Genomic DNA, 17,359 nt, shown 5'->3' with positions numbered 1-17,359 from the left:
ATTCTTAAATGAACAGTGCAAAGAAATAGAAGAAAACAAAGAATTGGAAAGACTAGAGATCTCTTCAAGAAAATTGGAGATATCAAGGGAAAATTTTATCCAAGGATGAGCACGGTAATGGGCAGAAATGGTAAGGACCTAACAGAAGGAGAAGAAATTAAGAAGAGGTGGCAAGAATACACTAAAGAACTGTGCATGAAAGATCTTTATGATCTGGATAACCATGATGATGTGGCAACTCACCTACAGCCAGACAACCTGGAGTGTGAAGCCAAGTGGGCCTTAGGAAAGTTTGACACACTTAGACAGCATATTAAAAAGTAGAGACATCACTTTGCCGACACAGGTCCATATAGTCAAAGCTATGGTTTTTCCAGTAGTTATGTATGGATGTGAGATTTGGACCATAAAGAAGGCTGAGGACCAAAGAATTGATGCTTTTGAACTGTGGTGCTGGAGAAGATTCCTGAGATTCCCTTGGGCTGCAAGGAGATCAAACCAGTCAATCCCAAAGGAAATCAACCCTGATTATTTATTTGAAGGACTGATGCTGAAGCGGAACCTCCAATACTTGGGCCACTTACTACAAAGAGCTGACTCATTGGAAATGACTGATGCTGGGAAAGATTGAAAGCAAAAGGAGAAGGCTGCAGTAGAGGATGAGATGTTTAGACAGCATCACTGACTCAGTGGACATGAGTTTGAGCAAACTTTGGGAGATAATGAAGGACAGGGAAGCCTGGAGTGCTACAGTCCATGGGGTTGCAAAGAGGCAGACACAACATAGAGAATGAACCACAACAATAATGGACCCAGAAAAACCCCACTCCTGGGTACGGACAGAAAACCATAATTCAGAAAGATCCATGCAGCCCAATGTTCACTGCAACATTATTTACATGTCATGACATGGAAGCAGCCATTATGTCCGTCAACAGAGGCATAGATAGAGAAGACGCTGCACATACATACAGCGGAATATCACTCGGCTGTAAAAGGGAGGGCATTGTGTCATATGCAGAGACTGCCATATGAGTGAAGGAACTCAGAAGGAGTAGAACAAATATGGTATATTTGCCCATATGTGGAATCTAGAAAAATAGTATAGATTCTCTTATTTGCCAACTGAGCTATGAGGGAAGCCTTAGAGAGGCTAAATTCACATCCTATTTCTAGCTAACCGTGACCTTAACCATTTCACCATTTTGGACTTGTGTTTTATCATTTGTATATTAGAGAAAATGATATTTATCCTATCTTCCCTAAAGGACAGGTACTAGGATCATGGATTAGAAATGAATGGTTGATAAACATCATTCTGAGTGGTCGCTAATGCTTTCCAAGAATTACCAGTTGAACTAATCAATTTGCCTCATCTGCATGTATGTAAAATCTAAAAGAGCTCTGACTTGTATAAGAATAGCAATTGAATCAATTTGAGCAAGATTTCTTCCAACTGTTTGAACTGTATACAGAAATAATCTGAAATTCATGATCAGAAAGAACAACCATATTCTCACATGGCTGTTCTATATAGTTAGATGGTTCTTGAAACTAGATTTATATTTATTAATCTGGGCTTAATAAATATACTTTGCCAACAAAGTTCCATATAGTCAAAGCTATGGCTTTTCCAGTAGTCATGTATGGGTGTGAAACTTGGACTGTGAAGAAGGCTGAGTGCTGAAAAATTGATGCTTTTAAACTGTGGTGTTGGAGAAGACTCTTGAGGGTCCCTTGACAGCTAGGGACCAATCAGTCAATCTTAAAGGAAATCAGCCTTGAATACTCATTGGAGGGACTGATGCTGAAGTTGAAACTCCAATATTTTGGCTACTTGATGCAAAGAACTGACTCATTAGAAACAACCTTCATGCTGGGAAAGGTTGAGGGCAGGAGGAGAAAGGGATGACGGAGGATGAGATGCTTGAATGCCATCACCGACTCAATGGACATGAGTTTGAGCATGCTCTGGAAGGTGGTGAAGGACAAGGAAGACTGGCATGGTGTGGTCCATGGGGCCACAAAGAGTTGGACACGACTGAGTGACTGAGAAACAGCAAGCTGGGCTTCAGCCATAATAAATAAATCAATCCTTAAAATAAGTTTTTTTTTTTTTTTTTTTTTACCCTCATGCTCGTAGAAGTTCTACTTTCTCTGAACACATGGCAACTGCTCAGGTTTTTATTTTCTGCACATTTAGCTGTGAACACTGCTTCATATTTATTTGGCTTTGTTACACCTATTGATAAGGTGATTATGCTCAAGATATTGTAAAGTCTATCCTAAACTCTATCTCCTGAACGTCTTGCCTTATCAAGATATTTACCAACTCATTTTATTTTGTAGAACGCCCAATAAATATAAACACTTATCTAGAAATGCTTTTTAGGAGAAATCACAGCTTTGATATCAAGAAATCTAACAGAAATATCAATCCTTACATAAATAATTCACTACATATATAGTTAACAGGATAGTGTAAAATTTGGGAAAGTAATTGAAGTTTCCTGAATATATACTACTATTATATTTAATTCTAAATCAAAGATCATAAAGGAAAGAAAATTCCACAGTTGACATTTTCATTCCAGTTATCTGTTACTAGTCATTGTATACATACATACAGACACATATCCATATATGTGTATATGTGTGTATGCTAATCATACTATATATTTCTAAATCAACAGTACATACAAGGTTTCAATGTTCTTTGAACTGACCACTACACTTGATAGTAATTTCAAGAATCTTCTCATGGAACATTCTTAACTGAAAGAATATGCATCTGATTATACTGAAAAATATCTGTTTTTATTAGAAATTTACTTTTTGCAGTCAACTTTCACCAATATCAGCAGTCCTGTCAGCTTCTCTTCTTGTTCCAAGCTTCTCTGCATGGCCAAGCAGTTAGGTAGATCATTTGTCACAGAACATAAAGGAAACAATTCACCACTTTTGAATTGGGGATTCCAAATCTACCAGCCTGTCAGTAATTCTCACTATAATTCCATCTTTGCATAATCAAGGAGGTTAGCTGCCAGCAGTGTGCTCATGTGCAAAAATACAGCAACATCTTGGAGTTAGTTTTCTATGTAAGCTCATAAATTTTTATGAGGGGTATATGTTTTGATCAGCAAAACACTTCTAAAAAATTATATATTCCTCTCTAAAATGAACAACATTTTATTCTTTAGTGAAAATATAGTTATAGCAAGAGACCATTTATTTTGAAGGACATCTTTTCTGTGAAAAGTTTTGTTCCAATTCAAGGCTACATTCTGGATTTTAAAAGAGCTGGCACCATCAGATACCAATGCAGATGTACAACTGAGTTTGACCTCCTAGTGAACCAAGCTAAAAAAAATACTTAAAAGCAGGAGTTTACTGCCTTTAACACTTGATATACTACAGTTGACTTTAAACAAGCTTCTTTTCCAAAGTTATTTCAATATATATAAAACCAATGTATGTAATAGATATTAGTATACTTACTTTAAGATAACATTTTTTTCTCTAACATGTGTTTTAACTGGAAGATAGCAAAACTAAGGAAAATCCTTGAAGAAGTCTGAAATAAACAACAGTATGATATCATAAATTTCTTAGAAATAGCATATAACTTATGATTACTTTTTAAACCTCAGTGCCAAATACCACGTATAACCTCCCAGCTGAAAATCAGTTCATAGAAATCAATCACATCAATTTAATGAAAAATAGATTCAACACACAAAATTGATTGGAATTGCTTATAATAAAAGCATCAAGTTTTTAAAAAAATACATTTTTCAAATAATCCACATTCTTAGTTTTACTGACGCTACTTACAGTGGAGACTTAATAAAGAAATTCCCCATGAACTCAAGTTCTCCAATATATACATTTTAATCAAAAATTAAAAGTGCAGCAAAATTTTATTCTAAAGTGGAAATGAAGAGAATGATAGTTATCACTTTTTATTTTTTATTCCTCCTCTAATAAACTTATCTCTATTTTGAAAGTTTTGTTTGTTTATTTTAATGACTCCTAATATTAATGACTATGCAGACGAATGAAGCCAACTTTGCTATTGTGTTGACATTGCAATGGCGCCATTCCTATCTGCTTATACATGTGGAGACTTTGTAAAACCTAACAAAGAATGAGCATTTCAGAGACATTTCCAAGAGAACAACTTCCATAAATCTATAATAAAGAGTCTGCCATTTGCTGTACGTAATTGGAAGCCCCATTTTCTTCCTCTCCTGCTCTGACTTGTCTTGTCAATATCCTATTGCAACTGACTGATTACTGAAACATTGTATTTGCCACTGTTAACAATGATCCCCAACAAGTTTTGTCAGAGGTGTCATCTTCTACTGTTCCCAAAGTCATAGATCTTCCCTGAGCAAGAACTGTGCAGGATACCGTGCTGGGCTGGAATAAGAGCCCTCATATTTGCTCACGCTTGTCCCCAGAGTTTCACAGACTTCTATTAAAAAAAAAAAAAAAAAAAAAAAATCCCCATTACCTTCTGGAAATACTCCTAGTTCAGAATCTGACAATGCCTTATGGAAAAAAAAAAAAAAAAAAAAAATATATATATATATATATATATATATATATATATATATACATGCTACCAGATTTTGACATTGAGTCCTCTAGCTATACAGAGGTTAAATCCAGAACAAGAAAATCAAACCCAGTTTTGAACACAGGCTGCATAAAATATGGACACCCCCCAGATACCCCTTCCATCACCTTCTCATTTCTCAAGTGGCTGCTTCTGGAAATAAATGTGAATACATAATGACATACGCAAACAGTATGAAGAAGGGCCTTCTACATACTTAGTATGTAGCAATGGTGTAGCTAGAGAAAATAACATGGTATGTATACATACACACACATATGTACAACTTCTTAGTATAATTAATGAAAATATTAGTAGTTGAGCAAAGCAGGTTACTCCTTTATAGAAACAGTAATCTTGATCAAATGTGTGACTGGTATTATATACAATGTAAAGAACTGTATTACCTTATTGTATTGCTATATAGCAACAAATAATTGTCTATAATAATTTTCCCTTACCTTGTTTATTGTACTTAAGTATCAAGGATTTCTCATGACTATCTCATTAGAAATAAGAATGATATCCTACTTCTAACTTACAAGACAGTTTTCTTGTATCATTCATACCACAAATCCAATTGGTATCCTTTATAATTATAGATTTGTAAGATCAGTGAGTCAATCATATCTGAAAAAGGGGTTTGGTAAAGAGTGTCAACTTTCTCTTACTTGGATGGAAAAATGAAGCTGAAAAGCTAGCGATATGCCAAACTGAAATGTAGCTGTGGAAAACCAGAACATGAAGCTCAGAATCAGAAGAGAAAGACAAGAGCTGGGAGTAGTGGCGAGCATTCCCACACCAACAGAGAACATTAGGGTTCTCCTCTATAGGCTAGTTATATCTAAAGCATCAGAGAAAGGGGGAACCCCCTCATTTCAGCCTCAGGGTGGAATCATACCAGGTTTTCTTGCCTCCACTGGTGAATCATACTGATGTATGTATTATGTTATTTTCCTGAGGTGGAAAGGAGGTTCAAATGATATTAATTTTAGTCTTCCATACTTAAATAAATTGTTGAAAAAATTAATATTTCCTCAAAGACTTTTTGAGGCTCTGTACCTTCAATTGAATTGAAGTGGCAGGTCATCAGGATGCAAAACTAAAGTTAAGGTACTTAGCAAGCATTCGTACATTAAAACAAATTTAAACTTTCCTGATATTTCTGGGGTCTTGTGTGGATGCTAAAGATTTGTTTACTCTTTCAAAAAATTTAACTATAGTCTTATAAATCCTAACCTCAAGCCTTTCAAACATGCACATAATTGCTGGGATCATCTGACTATTAGCTCAATTTGTCCTCTTGAATTTTGTTTTTGCTTTGCTTCAAAACCCTTTAACTTTGCCTTCTGCTTGTAATCCTAATACTGCTCTTTCAGCACGACTGCAAATTATGGACCCAAAGGTGGACCATCCTAAATGAAGTTTAAATTTCTCAAGTTGACGGCTGCTGCTGCTGCTAAGTCGCTTCAGTTGTATCCGACTTTGTGCGACCCCATATACAGAAGCCCACCAGGCTCCCCCATCCTTGGGATTCTCCAGGCAAGAACACTGGAATGGGTTACCATTGATATACTATTAAAGACGGTGTCCAGGGGGGAGGAGCCAAGATGGCGGAGGAGTAGGACGGGGAGACCACTTTCTTCCTACAAATTCATCAAAAGAATATCTGAACGCAGAGCAAACTTCACAAAACAACTTCTGATGGCTAGCGGAGGTCATCAGGCGTCCAGAAAAGCAGCCCATTGTCTTCGAAAGGAGAGAGAAGAAACCAAGTTCCACGCACCAGAACACCGACGCAAACTTTCCTAACCAGGAAACATTGACAAGCCAATCGTCTAATCCCACCCACTGGGAAAAACCTCCACAATAAAAAGGAACCACAGACCTCCAGAATACAAAAAGCCCAGTCCAGACACAGCAATCTAAACAAGATGAAAAGGCAGAGAAATACCCAATAGGTAAAGGAACATGAAAAATGCCCACCAAGTCAAGCAAAAGAGGAGGAGATAGGGAATCTACCTGAAAAAGAATTTAGAATAATGATAATAAAAATGATCCAAAATCTTGAAAACAAAATGGAGTTACAGATAAACAGCCTGGAGACAAAGATTGAAAAGATGCAAGAAATGTTTAATAAAGACCTAGAAGAAATAAAAAAGAGTCAATTAAAAATGAATAATGCAATGAATGAGATCAAAAACACTCTGGAGGGAACCAAGAGTAGAATAATGGAGACAGAAGATAGGATAAGTGAGGTAGAAGATAAAATGTTGGAAATAAATGAAACAGAGAGGAAAAAAGGATCAAAAGAAATGAGGACAAACTCAGGGACCTCTGGGACAATGTGAAATGCCCCAACATTCAAATCATAGGAATCCCAGAAGAAGAAGACAAAAAGAAAGGCCATGAGAAAATACTCGAGGAGATAATAGCTGAAAACTTCCCTAAAATGGGGAAGGAAATAGCCACCCAAGTCCAAGAAAACCAGAGAGTCCCAAACAGGATAAACCCAAGGTGAAACACCCCAAGACACATATTAATCAAATTAACAAAGATCAAACACAAAGAACAAATATTAAAAGCAGCAAGGGAGAAACAACAAATAACACACAAAGGGATTCTCATAAGGATAACAGCTGATCTATCAATAGAAACCCTCCAGGCCAGAAGGGAATGGCAAGACATACTGAAAGTAATGAAAGAGAATAACGTACAACCTAGATTACTGTACCCAGCAAGGATCTCATTCAGATATGAAGGAGAATTCAAAAGCTTTACAGACAAGCAAAAGCTGAGAGAATTCAGCACCACCAAGGCAGCTCTTCAACAAATGCTAAAGGATCTTCTCTAGATAGGAAATGCAGAAAGGTTGTATAAACGTGAACCCAAAACAACAAAGTAAATGGCAATGGAACCACACCTATCAATAATTACCTTAAATGTAAATGGGTTGAATGCCCCAACCAAAAGACAAAGATTGGCTGAAAGGATACAAAAACAAGACCCCTATATATGCTGTCTACAAGAGACCCACCTCAAAGCAAGAGACACATACAGACTAAAAGTGAAGGGCTGGAAACAAATATTTCACGCAAACGGAGACCAAAAGAAAGCAGGAGTCGCAATACTCATATCAGATAAAATAGACTTTCAAATAAAGGATGTGAAAAGAGACAAAGAAGGACACTACATAATGATCAAAGGATTAATGCAAGAAGAAGATATAACAATTATAAATATATATGCACCCAACATAGGAGCACCACAATATGTACGGCAAACGCTAACGAGTATGAAAGAGGAAATTAATACTAACACAATAATAGTGGGAGACTTTAATACCCCACTCACAACTATGGATAGATCAACTAAACAGAAAATTAACAAGGAAACACAAACCTTGAATGACACAATGGACCAGCTAAACCTAATTGATATCTATAGGACATTTCACCCCAAAACAATCAACTTCACCTTTTTCTTAAGTGCACATGGAACCTTTTCCAGAATAGATCATATCCTGGGCCATAAATCTGGTCTTGGAAAATTCAAAAAAATTGAAATCATTCCAGTCATCTTTTCTGACCACAGTGCAGTAAGATTAGATCTCAATTACAGGAAAAAAAATTGTTAAAAATTCAAATATATGTAGGCTAAATAACACGCTTCTGAATAACCAACAAATCATAGAAGAAATCAAAAAAGAAATCAAAATATGCATAGAAATGAATGAAAATGAAAACACAACAACCCAAACCTATGGGATACTGTAAAAGCAGTGCTAAGGGGAAGGTTCATAACATTACAGGCTCACGTCAAGAAACAAGAAAAAAGCCAAATAAATAACCTAACTCTACACCTAAAGCAATTAGAGAAGGAAGAAATGAAGAACCCCAGGGTTAGCAGAAGGAAAGAAATCTTAAAAATTAGGGCAGAAATAAATGCAAAAGAAACTAAAGAGACCATAGCAAAAATCAACAAAGCTAAAAGCTGTTTTTTTGAAAAAAAAAAAACAAAAAAAACAAAATTGACAAACCATTAGCAAGACTCATTAAGAAGCAAAGAGAGAAGAACCAAATTAAAAAAATTAGAAATGAAAATGGAGAGATCACAACAGACAACTCTGAAATACAAAGGATCATAAGAGACTACTACCAGCAGCTCTATGCCAATAAAATGGACAACTTGGATGAAATAGACAAATTCTTAGAAAAGTATAACCTTCCAAAACTGAACCAGGAAGAAATAGAAGATCTTAACAGACCCATCACAAGCAAGGAAATCGAAGCTGTAATCAAAAATCTTCCAGCAAACAAAAGCCCAGGACCAGATGGCTTCACAGCTGAATTCTACCAAAAATTTAGAGAAGAGCTAACACCTATCTTACTCAAACTCTTCCAGAAAATTGCAGAAGAAGGAAAACTTCCAAACTCATTCTATGAGGCCACCATCACCCTAATTCCAAAACCAGACAAAGATGCCACAAAAAAAGAAAACTACAGGCCAATATCACTGATGAACATAGATGCAAAAATCCTTAACAAAATTCTAGCAAACAGAATCCAACAACATATTTAAAAAATCATACACCACGACCAAGTGGGCTTTATCCCAGGAATGCAAGGATTCTTTAATATCCGCAAATCAATCAATGTAATACACTACATTAACAAATTGAAAGATAAAAATCATATGATTATCTCAATAGATGCAGAGAAAGCCTTTGACAAAATTCAACACCCATTCATGATTAAAACTCTCCAGAAAGCAGGAATAGAAGGAACATACCTCAACATAATAAAAGCTATATATGACAAACCCACAGCAAGCATCACCCTCAATGGTGAAAAATTGAAAGCATTCCCCCTGAAATCAGGAACAAGACAAGGGTGCCCACTCTCACCACTACTATTCAACATAGTGTTGGCAGTTTTGGCCACAGCAATCAGAGCAGAAAAAGAAGTAAAAGGAATCCAGATAGGAAAAGAAGAAGTGAAACTCTCGCTGTTTGCAGATGACATGATCCTCTACATAGAAAACCCTAAAGACTCTACCAGAAAATTACTAGAGCTAATCAATGAATATAGTAAAGTTGCAGGATATAAAATTAACACACAAAAATCCCTTGCATTCCTATATACTAACAATGAAAAAACAGAAAGAGAAATTAAGGAAACAATACCATTCACCATTGCAACAAGAAGAATAAAATACTTAGGAGTATATCTACCTAAAGAAACAAAAGACCTATACATAGAAAACTATAAAACACTGATGAAAGAAATCAAAGAGGACACAAACAGATGGAGAAACATACCATGCTCATGGATTGGAAGAATCAATATTGTCAAAATGGCTATTCTACCCAAAGCAATCTATAGATTCAATGCAATCCCTATCAAGCTACCAACGGTATTTTTCACAGAACTAGAACAAATAATTTCACAATTTGTATGGAAATATAAAAAACCTCGAATAGCCAAAGTAATCTTGAGAAAGAAGAATGGAACTGGAGGAATCAACCTGCCTGACTTCAGACTATACTACAAAGCCACAGTCATCAAGACAGTATGGTACTGGCACAAAGACAGAAATATAGATCAATGGAACAGAATAGAAAGCCCAGAGATAAATCCACGAACCTATGGACACCTTATCTTTGACAAAGGAGGCAAGGATATACAATGGAAAAAAGACAACCTCTTTAACAAGTGGTGCTGGGAAAACTGGTCAACCACTTGTAAAAGAATGAAACTAGAACACTTTCTAACACCATACACAAAAATAAACTCAAAATGGATTAAAGATCTAAATGTAAGACCAGAAACTATAAAACTCCTAGAGGAGATCTTAGGCAAAACACTGTCCGACATAAACCACAGCAAGATCCTCTATGACCCACCTCCCAGAATATTGGAAATAAAAGCAAAACTAAACAAATGGGACCTAATGAAACTTAAAAGCTTTTGCACTACAAAGGAAACTATAAGTAAGGTGAAAAGACAGCCCTCAGATTGGGAGAAAATAATAGCAAATGAAGAAACAGACAAAGGATTAATCTCAAAAATATATAAGCAACTCTTGAAGCTCAATTCCAGAAAAATAAATGACCCAATCAAAAAATGGGCCAAAGAACTAAACAGACATTTCTCCAAAGAAGACATTCAGATGGCTAACAAACACATGAAAAGATGCTCAACATCACTCATTATCAGAGAAATGCAAATCAAAACCACAATGAGGTACCATTACACGCCAGTCAGGATGGCTATTATCCAAAAGTCTACAAGCAATAAATGCTGGAGAGGGTGTGGAGAAAAGGGAACCCTCTTACACTGTTGGTGGGAATGCAAACTAGTACAGCCGCTATGGAAAACAGTGTGGAGATTTCTTAAAAAACTGGAAATAGAACTGCCATATGACCCAGCAATCCCACTTCTGGGCATACACACTGAGGAAACCAGATCTGAAAGAGACACGTGCACCCCAATGTTCATCGCAGCACTGTTTATAATAGCCAGGACATGGAAGCAACCTAGATGCCCATCAGCAGATGAATGGATAAGGAAGCTGTGGTACATATACACCATGGAATATTACTCAGCTGTTAAAAAGAATTCATTTGAATCAGTTCTAGTGAGATGGATGAAACTGGAGCCCATTATACAGAGTGAAGTAAGCCAGAAAGATAAAGAACATTACAGCATACTAACACATATATATGGAATTTAGAAAGATGGTAACGACAACCCTATATGCAAAACAGAAAAAGAGACACAGAAGTACAGAACAGACTTTTGAACTCTGTGGGAGAAGGTGAGGGTGGGATGTTGCAAAAGAACAGCATGTATATTATCTATGGTGAAACAGATCACCAGCCCAGGTGGGATGCATGAGACAAGTGCTCGAGCCTGGTGCACTGGGAAGACCCAGAGGAATCGGGTGGAGAGGGAGGTGGGAGGGGGGATTGGGATGGGGAATATGTGTAAATCTATTGCTGATTCATGTCAATGTATGACAAAACCCACTGAAAAAATAAATTAATCAATTAATTAAAAATAAAATAAAATAAAGATGGTGTCCAAATTTTCAGTAGAGATTAGATTGATACAGTGGATTTCTCATGTAAGACCTGGTTGGGAAACCCCAAACTCTATTCACAAGATGATCCAGGGCATACTGCCTCACTGAGGAGGTAAGAAATGTATTTAGGAGGCAGCCCTGGTTTTATAAAAAGTTCTGGGATGGATATCCTTTATAGGCCATCAGTGAAAATAGAATTCCTGCCATTGAACTAGACTCCAAAATCATAACAAACTGTGAGGGTTATCTGATCTATAAAACCATACAAAATTCAACAATATACACAGCAGTGTCCTATCATCAAAGTTTATAAAATATCAAGTTCACATATGTATTGAAAGCATAAGAACCTTGCAAGGGTATTTGACTTACATATCTATGTCTCCTATTTCTGTTATATTTCCTCCTCAGTATGTAACCTTGTCCTCATAGGGAGTTATCTAAAAAAAAAAAAATTAAGAAAAAATGCTTCTGGTTGGCAGGTGGTTCTATATGATAATGCCAGAACTACCTGAAAATAAATGAGTACAAAATTACAGCCCCACTCCATGCTGTCCTTCAAGGATAGTGGTAAAGAAAATTCTCTTAGTGGGCAGAACATTAAATAATGCATCCTGCTTTTTTTTTTTTTTTTTGGGGGGGGGGGCGGGGGGGTCCAGAATGATAGATATTCAGAATTATGAATCTATTCTGATTTTTAGTTAGTGAGTAATGGTAACGCTGAATGATCAGAGACTTTCATTTCTGGGAAACTGCTGCAATAGGATCTGGAGTAAAGATATATAGGCAGACATTTCTAAATACGTAGAGAATAGAAACATCTTTGTACCCCTCAGGAATGCTTACCAAAAAGTAACACTCAACTAGGGGTATTCTTATAATTTTGTGAAATAAGGTAACCTTTTAGACAGCTTCTGTCCTCACAAGCTAAGAGGTCATGTTCACAAGAGTATTATTCATAGGATCAGCAAAATGAACTTATACTCCCAATATCTAACAATAGCCACTGATGAGTGACCAATCTACTCTGAAATAGTATCACTCCTTGAGAATCAATCTACCACCTTATGATAGGTTGATTACACTGAAACATGCCCATCACAGAAGAGAGAATGTTGTATAATAACTGTGTGGGGAAATTAACAAGATGGCACCAGTCAGGCTCTCTTGCCCCACACTCTTATGCCTTCTTGCCCCATGTTCTGTAAACGCTGATTCTGCACAGTAACATAAGAGCTGAGATCACTTATGGCACTGCAAATGTGCATCATGAGGTATTCACCTGGTCACAGGTTACTTTGTGCTATACATCTGTATGAGTTTCACCATGAAAGCCCTGGCTACTGTTGCACCGGGGCTACACTGGAGTGACATCATGATTGTGTTAAACGAGGTTATGTTGTGGCCACATTATTGCTACATTATGGTTAAGTTATGGCTGCTGCTATGGCTGCTGCATCAGCCAGGAGAGAGGCTGCATTATGTCTGCCATGCCAGTCAGGAGAGAATAATTGTCTGCAGTTCCTTTGGCTCCTTGAGTCTCCTTCCAGCTTTTTAGCTCATGTCTTTCCTACCCTGGGCTCAGCAAACAGTGCTAACAGTGTGAACAGGATCAGCAATACACACTGGATAAGCAATTACCTTTAATATGAATTTTCCTTTTCTCTCTACAGTGTTGTTGTTGTTGTTTTTTTTTTTTCCAGAACTTTATCCAGGTACTTACAGAATGCCTTAGTCATCATGATATTCCATGCAGCCCTACTTTTGACCAAATAACTCATTTTATAGCAAATAAAGTACTACAACTGGATATTGTGCATTGAATTGACTAGTTTTACCATATTTCCTATCCCACTGAACCACTTAACCTGATAGAATAGTGGAATGACATTTTGAAGATTCAGGTATAACACCACTTGTTTAGTAGTATCTTGAGAGTTTGGGTAATTTTCCTGGGAGATATATATATGTATATACACACACACACACACATATATATATATACAAATTATATCAAAGTATGGTGTCATTCTTTCCTAGCCAGTATTTACAGATCTGGGAATCAGGGAAAGAATAGGAGTGGTCTCTCTCTTTTATGCCTCAGAAATCTGCTATAAACACTTCTAATAGTTGTGAATCTGGGCTCTTTTGATCTAGGCATCTTAGTTCACAAGGAAGGAATGCCTCTGCCAGGGTTGCATCAATGATTCCATTAAATGAAGTTGCCATTTAGCCACTTTGGGTTCCTCATTCTAGTGAATCAGTGGACAAAGAAGGAGATCATTGTACTAGCTGTGGTGAATAATTCTTAACTATCCTGGAGAAATTGAGTTACTACCAAATAATGTGGTTAAGGAGGAGCATGTCTGCAATGGAGATGATTGCCTGAAGGCTCAGTACTTCTATGACAAGTGATAAAGGGCAATGGAAAACTACAACTCCATTCAGGCAGGATTGCCAAAGGACACGACCATTCAGGCAGGATAGTTTAGATCACCCTACCCAGCACGAAATTGTGAACAGCAAAGTGCTTGCTGAGATGAATAGTTATGTGGAATGAATAGTCTATGAAAAGATCAATAGTTAATAAACAGCAGTTATGAGTATGAGCAGTTGCATCACTGAGAACTATAATAGTTTATAAATACTTTTTTTCCTATTCTGGTATGAATCTACTTGTAAATACATTAACCAATTACCACCTTTCCCTTCCCCATTCCTCTGTAATCTAATATGAGAAGTGTCAACTTCATGTTTCAGAAGTTACATTACAGACTACCAAAGAGTCAGCTGATTCAGCTAGAAATGAACATTGCCTGAGTTGGTTAGAGAAACTTTATGCCCTTTTGAAGAGATTTAATATTCTTGTGGTTGAATAAAAGATACTTGTATGATTCTAGGTAAAAGTATGACTTGGTTATTATTTTCACAGAAGAGTTAAATATAGTGAGGGGAGGTGGGCATGATGCCACCTTGACAAGTGGTAGACTTTCGTGGCTTTCTGTTTTGCCAATATAGCCAAACTGGAACTTCCTTTTCTTAGCCAGTCTAGGGTAGGGGTAGACACAACAGAAATCTGTGTGATATTTGAAAAGAGGAAACAAATGAGAAGCCATTTTTATGCACTGGGTTTGGCACATCATACATGTTATCTCCATCCTGTTAACTCAAAAACTGACCCGGGCGTTACCAGGTCCACCAGCCTCCCAGTTCCCAAGATTTCTCCTCTTTTAATGTCTCTATACCATGGGCCAAGTGTGTGTTTAATTCTGTAATGAATGGTAGTACCTTTTTCAGCAGTTCATTCATATCATCAGGTTTAGATGTGACGAAATAGAGAGGTATGTTTTATTTTATCTTTATGCATTTGTTTACTCTTGCTTTCACCCAAGTTATATGCAGCTCTCCTTCCTGGTTGCAGGCTAGGCTGACCTATCACAGCTTCAGGTCCAATATTAGACAATAAGGCAACATCCTTGTATAGAGTCATAGCCAGCTGTCTAACCCCTATAACAATTCCTTTTTCCTATATCATACACTGAGTTCTGTTTTTCTAATCAAACCCTAATAGAGATAAAAACTTCATATTTTGTGTCTATATATCCAGTGCTTAACAGTATGCCCAGCATTAATAAATCTTTAATAAATTGTGGCTTACTAGTAATGGTGATGGCACTTAATGTCTCTCATTAGTTTTTCCGAAGGACTTGATTTACATTTCTGGTTTACTTTTCTTACTCATTTTTAGTTTCTCAGACCCAAGCAATTGGCTTTACCTCTAAATGGCTCTGGCATACCCACTTCTACCTTCAGAAGAAAGAATCAGGAAAAGTCTAAAATGCTGGGTAGGAGGAGTAAACTATATATATATATATATATATATATATATATATATATAAAACTCTAAGTCTCCTTAAAATTATGTGCCATTTATTTAAAATGAAAAAAAAATGTGATATAACAAGATTACAGGTAATGACAGAATTTAAAAGTCAAATTAAAAGCAAAATTATGAAAATCTATTAATATAATTTTAAAAATATTAATAAAAAATATTACAGTGTACATATACACTTCTCAAAGTTGTTCACTTAATTTCCAATTTTCAGGGTCTTTCATGGTTTCTTTTAACCTAGTACAGGAATTTAATTGGGCTTCCTGATAGCTCAGTTTGTAAAGAATCCACCTGCAACATAGGAGACCCTGGTTTGATTCCTAGGTCAGGAAAATACCCTGGAAAAGGGATAGGCTATCCATTCTAGTATTCTTGGGCTTTCCTTGTGTCTCAGCTGGTAAAGAATCTGCCTGTAATATGGGAAACCTGGATTTGAACCCTTGGTTGGGAAGATCCCCTGGAGAAGGGAATGGCTACCCACTCCAGTATTATGGCCGAGAGAATTCCATGGACTATGTAGTCCATGGGAGCACAAAGAGTTGGACGTGACTGAGTGACTTTCACTTTCGCTTCCAACCATGTTTCTTTCTTCATAGAAACTCTTGTTTTATAACTCTCTTGTCATATAATTATGGCATATGTGTTTTAACAAGTTTTTTATTATTTAGGTATGCTAATGGCAGCAGAAGGGCTTCCCTGGTAGCTCAATGGTAAAGAACCAACCTGCCAATGCAGGAAACTCAAGTTCACTCCTTGAGTCAGGAAAATCCCCTGGAGAAGGAAATGGCAACCCACTCCAGTATTCTTGCCTAAGAAATCCCATGAACAGAGGAGCTTGGTAGGTTCTAGCCCATGGGTTTGCAAAAGAGTCAGACAGGATTTAGCGACTAAACCAAAACAACAACGGCAACATAACAGGAGACAATAGTCAGTTCCCAAAAAAGAAAGGTCAACTTGGAGAAACCACAAAGTTGGTCAAGAGGGCTCTAGGGCATAGCTGTCAGGTGCTTATCCCAGGGTGATAAGGACACGTGGATAGCAGCCAATAGCCTTAGATCTGATAATGGAGGTTGCTGGCGGCCTGGACTCTGGGTGAATTATATATTTGAAAAGCATGCTTCTCAGTGAAGTGCTGGCTACCTCTAGGAATTGGCTAACCCTGTTAGGATCAGCCAGGGTCAGCAGAGTCAAGCAAGACTCCAGGGTCAGCAAGACTCAAGATGTGGAACATCAGAATACAGAGAATAAAAGACATGGTTTATACAATATTGACAGTATAAGTAGCTGACTAAACTGATGTCCTTACTAATGACAGTAGATCAGACAGATTTTCAACTCAGGAATATCACAGTTTAAGAATTAGTCTCTTCTACTATCAGTGATGACAAGAAATTATATTGTCAATTTAAATTCAAGTTGTTAAAAAAGCTGAGTACAGATGACTGCCTAGGTCATTTCATTTAAAAAGAAGGTCATATTGGAAAATTTATATTCAGTATTATTCTCATTTGTTTATAGTTAGGTGATTGTAAATGTGAAATGAGTGTCAGGAAAGGCCTTGTAGTCTTTGTACTTTTAAATGCTTGTGGAATTCACTGTAATTTGAAGTCATGTAAACAGATAAAACTCACAGTTTTGAAATTGCCAAGATATTCATTAAGGATAGATTGCTAGAGCACAATTTTTCAGTTGGAATAGGAGATATATAGGCAATTCAAAACCTTCCAGTGAATAGCCCAGGTCGAATTCTCCTTACC

This window comes from Dama dama, chromosome 30, assembly GCF_033118175.1.
Source record: "Dama dama isolate Ldn47 chromosome 30, ASM3311817v1, whole genome shotgun sequence".
NCBI lineage: Eukaryota > Metazoa > Chordata > Mammalia > Artiodactyla > Cervidae > Dama > Dama dama.
The sequence above is the reverse complement of the archived record's forward strand: the minus strand, read 5'-3'. Positions refer to the sequence as shown.